This window comes from Lipotes vexillifer, unplaced genomic scaffold (assembly GCF_000442215.2).
Source record: "Lipotes vexillifer unplaced genomic scaffold, Lipotes_vexillifer_v1.1 scaffold556, whole genome shotgun sequence".
Taxonomy (NCBI): Eukaryota; Metazoa; Chordata; class Mammalia; order Artiodactyla; family Lipotidae; genus Lipotes; species Lipotes vexillifer.
Genome location: NW_006799694.1, coordinates 318,882 through 326,035, shown reverse-complemented (window position 1 = coordinate 326,035; position 7,154 = coordinate 318,882).

Here is a 7,154-nt window from a genome sequence, read left to right as displayed (position 1 = left end):
CCCATCTCAACAGGAAGCAGTTAGTGATGGGTTGTCACCCCTTAGCTTAGCAACAAAACCATGCAACAAAAGCATGAAACATGTCCGCAAACCAATAAAACAATGGTGGAATAAGACCTATATCCTGTCCAGTGAGCTCAGTAAGTTAATATTTCCTAGGACATGCTTCTCTGGGCACACTAAAAGCAAAAATATAAGGAAACGGTGACATTATACTGAAACCTGAGATGATTTACCATTTTTAGTATATGTTACTGCCTTTTTGCTCATTTCCATTGTGCCATGACCATCCTGGATTGAACATATAGGGACAAGAAAACTCCCCAATCTGACATGGAGGAGGAGCTGATGACGGAAGTTTGATGTTTACTCAAGAATGAGGAAGAAGGTGGTCTTCTCCCCCTCCTCACTTTTCCTTTGATTATAAAACTGTAGCCCATTAAGTTCTCGGGGCATGGCACCCTCTCACACACCCACGTGTAAGCCTCACAGTGTCCTATTCTAATAAATCACATCTTATCTATCACTTTGCGTCTCACTGAATTCTTTCTGCACTGAGACATAAAGAACCAAAGCTCCTCGGAGCCCCCAGAGATGCATTTATGTGGTTTCCAGTTTAGAAGAATATATCAATAGTTCCCTAGCTAGACCTTCAGTCCTACTCCCCAAGAGCAAAATCTTTTAAGTTTGCAGTTCTTATGGAGCTAAACTCTATAAATCAAATAACTTATTTTAAAATTCTTGATATATTAACTTTGAACTATGTTTATTAACTGACACTGCCACCTCTTTTATCCATCTAACATTTGATCAACATATTACTTTTAGTTTATGAACCATTTAAGTTTGCTTGTTATTCTTGCTGCCCTCCACCTTTTTTACTGAGTTGTATGTTACTTCTTATTGATTGTAGAAATTCTTTATATATTTTAGATACTAATCCTCTATAGCTTAAATGAGTTACAAATATCTCAGCTTTTGAGTGTTTTTTTCACTCTATAGTGAAGCCAATATAGTCTTTTCAATGAAGGATGCTGAAACAACTGGACATCCACATGCAAAAAAAATGAATCTAGACACAGACTTTATGCTGTTCGGAAAGATTAACTTCAAATAGATCACGTACCTAAACATAAAATGCAAAACTATAAAACTCCTAGAAAATAACAAAGGAGATAATCTAGATGACCTTAGGTTTGGTGATGACTTTTTAGATACAACACCAGGGCATGATCCATGAAAGAAAGAAATGATGAGCTAAATTTCATTAAAATTAAAATTTTCTGTCTGCAAAAGACAGAATCAAGAGAATAAGAAGACAAGCCACAGACTAGGAGAAAATATTTGCAAACAAATCTGATAAAAGACTGTTATACAAATATAAAAAAGACATTTAAGACTAAACAATATGAAAACAACTTTATTAAAAAGAGATCCAAAGAACTTAAAAAGACACCTCACCAAAGAAGATATACAGATGAAAAATAAGCTTATGAAAATATGCTCCATATTATATGTCATCAGGAAAATGAAAATGAAAATAACAATGAGATACCACTACACATCTATCAGAATAGCCAAAATCCAAAACACTGACAACACCAAATGCTGGAAAGAATGTAGAGTAGCAGAAACTTTCATTCACTTCCAGTTGAATGCAGAATGGCATAGCCATTTTGGAAGACAGTGTGACAGTTTCTTACAAAATTAATATTCTTCCCATATGTTCCAGCAGTCATGCTTCTTGGTATTTACCCAATAAAGGTGAAAACTTAAGTCTACACAAAAACCTGTACACAGATGTTTATAGCAGCTTTATTCATAGTTACCAAAACTTGGAAGAAACCAAGATGTCTTTCAGTAGGTGAATGAATAATTAAACAGTGGCACATCCCAACAATGGAATATTATTCAGTGCTAAAAAGAATGAGATATCAAGACATGAAAAGACATGCAGGAAACTTAAATGCATATTACTAAGTGACAGAGCATATCTGAAAAGGCTACATATGGTATGATTCCAACTACCTGATTTTCCAGGAAAAGAAGACATTAAAAGAATCAATGGTTGCCAAGGATTATAGGGGAGAGAGGGATGAATAGGTGGAGCACAAAGGACTTGTGAAACTACTCTATGATATCATAATTAATGGTGGATATATGTCTTTACACATTTGTCAAAACTCACAGAATGTACAACGAGTGAGCCCTATGGAAACTAAGGACTCTGGGTGATAATAATGTGTTGATGTAAGTTCATCATCAATGTAGGTAATATGCAGGTACTTTTCTGATATGGGAATTTGATATTGGGGGAGGCTGTACATAGGAGCAGGAGGTAAGTAGGAGAGCTCCATAATTTCCACTCACTTGTGCTGGGAACCTAAAGCTGTTATAAAAATTAAAGTCTATTAAAAAAAATAATAAACACTGGACAGAATCCTGCTAAGGTCTGCCTCCCAGAGGCCCATCCTGCCTGCCCCAAAAGAGGCAACCTTTAAACCTAAGTAAAGAAGTCAGGCTCCCTCTGGCTGGATCCCCCCACAAACAACAGCACCAAAAAGTCTTTCCTGGCTTCTTTGATGGTCATAAACACCCTGCATGTGAGCATCTCATATGCCACAGAACATCTGCTGAAATGCAAAGGCCCCAGGGAGAGAGGCTCATATTCATTACCCCACTCTGTGAATGAGTTAAAGCCTCTTTTGAGAGCAGGCAACAGGGACAGAGACACAGGACACCTTAAAGAGGCTTCAGACCCAGGACACAGGGCACCCAGCACAGTAAACCTTTGACTAACCAAGATTAATTCTCTAGGTTTTGGCTTACCACAACTGCCCAGTAAGGCACTGATCTCCAGGTCACAGACCTGCACATTTATACTGGCTTTCTGTGGAAATGCTTTATTCTTATGTGGGGATTATGGGCAGCATGCCAGCCAGTACAAGGCCAAGTTTGGGGAATACACAGGCTTTTTGTGATTTTAAAGCCACACTCCATAAGGGCTGTCTACTCTGCTCATGTGTAGCGGGTTCCAAGTTGCCCCCACTCACTCCACCCACACTGTGAAGACAGAGGTTGCCATTAGGGATGAGAGGGATGGGAAAAGTTATCAAAGTCCCTGGAGAGAAGAAGGGGTTAGGAAGAAAAAAACAAATGAGAAAGGAAATGGATCTTCCCTGCTGTAAGTCCTATTGGAAGATATGTGAGAACCAAATTCAGAATTCCATGGAGCTCATTCTATGTGCATTAGGGTGTGAACAGCTGCCACCCCCAGCCCTCAACCTGAGTTAGACTTGCTTTTTCTGGCTCAGAACCCCCAGCCCATTTTTCCAGTCACCCCCAAGTCTGAACATGCAAAGAGTGGGCTCAAGTTCTATCTTTGGGATTTATCCCTCTCTCACCACTAAAAATAAACCATCCCAGCTGTCCAATGTGGTTTGTGACAGACCCTCCCAGTGACCCCACTCCTACAACCAGTGAAAATAGAGATGATCTATTGAGCGTGACATGCCTCCCCAGCCACTGCCTCATAACTCTCTCCTGCCCATGACCCACTTTTCTCTATCCAAGGCTTCTTGGAAACACTTGATTTCAGGAAAAAGTCATGAGGGTCTTAAGTCATGTGCAGTATGAAATAATAAAGATGGCCCTTTGGTGCCACATAGAATTTGAGATTCAAAAATATGAATGACCAGAGAGGAATAAGCAGCCAGAATCAGTGGGAGACACCAGGATAGTCTTTTCTCTAGGAACAAGGAAAAAAAGGCTATTATGACTTGGATGGAAACAAAGGAAACAATTAATTGTGACCTTGAATTATGCTCATGAGTTCTTCCAGTGGTCAACTGTACTAAGCAAGAACTACTTGAGTGCATGTGATTCATTTCTGTAAATTTATTCTGACCTGAGCAGAATAAAGAGCAGATCCAAGTTAAATATTTCATGTGAACAGTCCAAGAATAGGAAATAGAAAAAAGAAAAGAAGAAAGGAAACCCTTTATTAGACAAATTGCAATACGTATTCAACCAACATTCATGGAGTGCCAATGATAAATCAGGCACTATGTTCCAGATATTTTCATGTCCACTAAAGCTCTCGCCCCACTCTGCTATTCAAACTCATGCCATCTTGAGTACCACTTCTTCTGCAAAGAGACTACTTGTCCACTTATGCATGCAAAGTTTTCCTGAGTGGAGTTGCCTCCTAACATGCCAGACCCTACCATGCCTGACTCCAAACGAATGAATTTCTCAAGGTGATATAGCCCTAGGTAGACTGGGTAGAAGGGACATCTGGGACAGCAATCTTCCTGTAACTGTCTATAAGCCCTACGTAGGAAGAGCAGGGTGGCCTGTTTCAACCCATCTCTCTGGGAGAGCTTATCTAAGTTCATATATTCCATGATCTGATAGTATCTACTATGGACAAGACAGCAATTGGGCTCTCAAGAGTCTGAACCATTATCTCTCCTGCTCCCAATCCTGACTCTAAGAGCAGCCCAAAGTGTGGTTTGGGAGTCTGTGAGCACCTCACAGTGTAAGGATGGACCTCATATTGTCTTTCTCCAAACCTCCTTTTTCCATGTCCAGACAGACCTCCCTGGGGGAATGACAACTCCCCACAATCTCTCCATATTGCAGAGACAATGAGATCTTGAGTCTGGCCTTCCAGAGCCCCCTCCCAGCTCCAGGGGCCCTGGTCTTAATTGCTGGGACTTGATGAATGAGTTTGATTTTCTTCTTGTAAGATTTTTCTAAAATTTTATATTATAAGCTTAGAACTTCACTCTATATTTAACCTCATTTGATCTTGGTGAGCTTTCAGTTTTAGGCATTGCGTTGGGCTGTAGTTTCCATGGGAAAAAAATCCCCTCACTTCTCCTTTGCCTGCCCAGGGACAAGAAAGCCAATTGTTGGGAAACATCATTCCCACCCCTGGTACTAGGTTATTTTCCAATCCTAAAAGACTCCACTAGAATCAGCCCCTGCCCAGTCCTCATGGCAATGCTGGAGCAAGGCTTCTGTGAACTGATTAATGTTTCTTGGGCCAGACAAGTTCCTCAGTGATAGTTTTTACCCATTAACTCACTTGGGGTTTTAGACAAATCCTATGGGCAGGGCAATTCTTTTGCAACCTACCACCCACAGACTATACATCCCACCACTGAAATTCATGTCCTATTTTTAGTGTGAGCTCAATAATGTAAAGTGCAATTGTTCATAAACCTATGTGGATCTCCCCAGGCCTGAGTGAGGCCAGTGAGCAGGAAATACAAAGGGAAGAAATAGTTTGCTTGGAAGGCATCAGCTGCAGACTCTTCCTCCCAAGCCTCCTTCTGGGTGAGTGGAGATGTGAACTGAGACCTTTTGGAAATAATCCAGGGTCGATCCAGGTGATTTGTCAGGGCTTCAGAGACAAGTTGTATCTGGGTAGCAAGGAAAGGGCATGAAGGAAGAGAATTCTTTAATTTTACACCTATCACGTGCTGGGAACTACAAATGCATTACTTATCTCTGAAAATGGCCCCATCTTATACACATGACAAAACAAGTCTCAAAGAGTCAAAAATTTCCCTGTGGAACCAGGTGGTGGATCCAGGTTTAAAGACAGATCAGACCCAACCCAGGTACTTGTTCCAAGCGCTGTGCCTTATGGTGAATGAACTCATGGTGAAGCCTCAGCAAAGCTACTAGTATGCCCATCTTTGTCCCCAGGGCTCCAAACCTCCCTTTTCTTTAACTGAGACATTCTCTAGAAGTTGAGATCTCACAGTGTAATGGTCATTGAACATGTGGGAGAGCATTTCAAACCCTTGACAGATGAGAGAAGTTAGAGCCTCCATTATTTCTCTGCACATCTCTCTCCCCATCACTGCTCTGAGCATCTGGGGAGGCCCTAGTCCCTTCTGAGCCTAAACTACCCATTTATAGGGCCTTCAGAGACATCTAGAACTAAACCAGCTTGTGCCTGAGTCAAGGCATTTGAGGATTTGCAATCCTGTCTCCCATCCCTGTAAAATTTGGAATCCATAAAAGAGCAACTCTCTCCCTGCCCTAGGCTGAGCTCCTTCATTCTCTCTTAGTTTTCTCTGCCCCTAAGTCCCCTCAATAGATTCACCATACCACCCATCCTAATTGCCTCTCTGGAACCTTCCTTCCATTGTAAGCAACACCCCCCACCCCCGTCATGTTCTAAACCACCTGCAGGAATGTCAGACAAACCTTCAGGGCACTTTAAAATCTCTTTATCACACTCAACGGAATGCTCTATGAGGACGCCAGTCCCTTCCCAGTCCTCTTCAGTGGAAGATTCTCTTTCTCCCACACCCACACAGCACTGGGTCACTCTCCTGACCTCCTTTACTCCTCTACCACTGAGTGAAAACACCTCCTCTGATGCCTTCATCCCCCAAGTCTATCACTCTCTGTTGCTCCTCTGGTTAATTTCATCTACCCACCTCCTGGCCCTGCCCTCATTCTCTGACCACTTGGCCTCCAGTCTGTGGTTCTTCCTCTCCATGCAATTTCTTAAGATTGTTTTGGAAGATCCTAATGTGTAAGAAAGTGGCCCAACCTCATACTTTGTGTTTACCTCTCAGTCCTTGCATTCTCTCACTTCTACTCTATCTCAACCTTTCACTTCCAGAGCCAAGACATGAATCTTTGCTCTAGTCCAACACCCCATTCAACTGGTACTAGTGGGCTGTCCTCCACTCCTGGATCTTACCACTCCTTTCTTTCCACCTCATAGAGGTCCCATCCCTTGACACACCTTCCCCTATGTACCTAGTACATCTCTGCATCCTGGATGTTTTTCTTTTTTCTTTTTTTTCCCCCCAGAATGAACACTTTGTTGGATTGTTCTCTAACCAGACCCTCAATTTCCTTGCACACCCATCCTCTGCTTCACTTTTCCTACAAAATATCCATCCAAGATCCAGATTCCAATCTACATTATCTACTTTTCTATGATGCCAAGGGTTTCTGGAGAAAACCAGTCATTACAAATCCAAGTTCTCCAAACTTAGCTGGGCCCCGGGTGCCCTGAATTAAGCAATTCTTTTATTAATCCTTGGTAGTAGAGTTCATCTCCCACTGTCCCCAACTATTCTAACATTTTTTTCCTCATAAAACCCCTACTCAACTCTTTC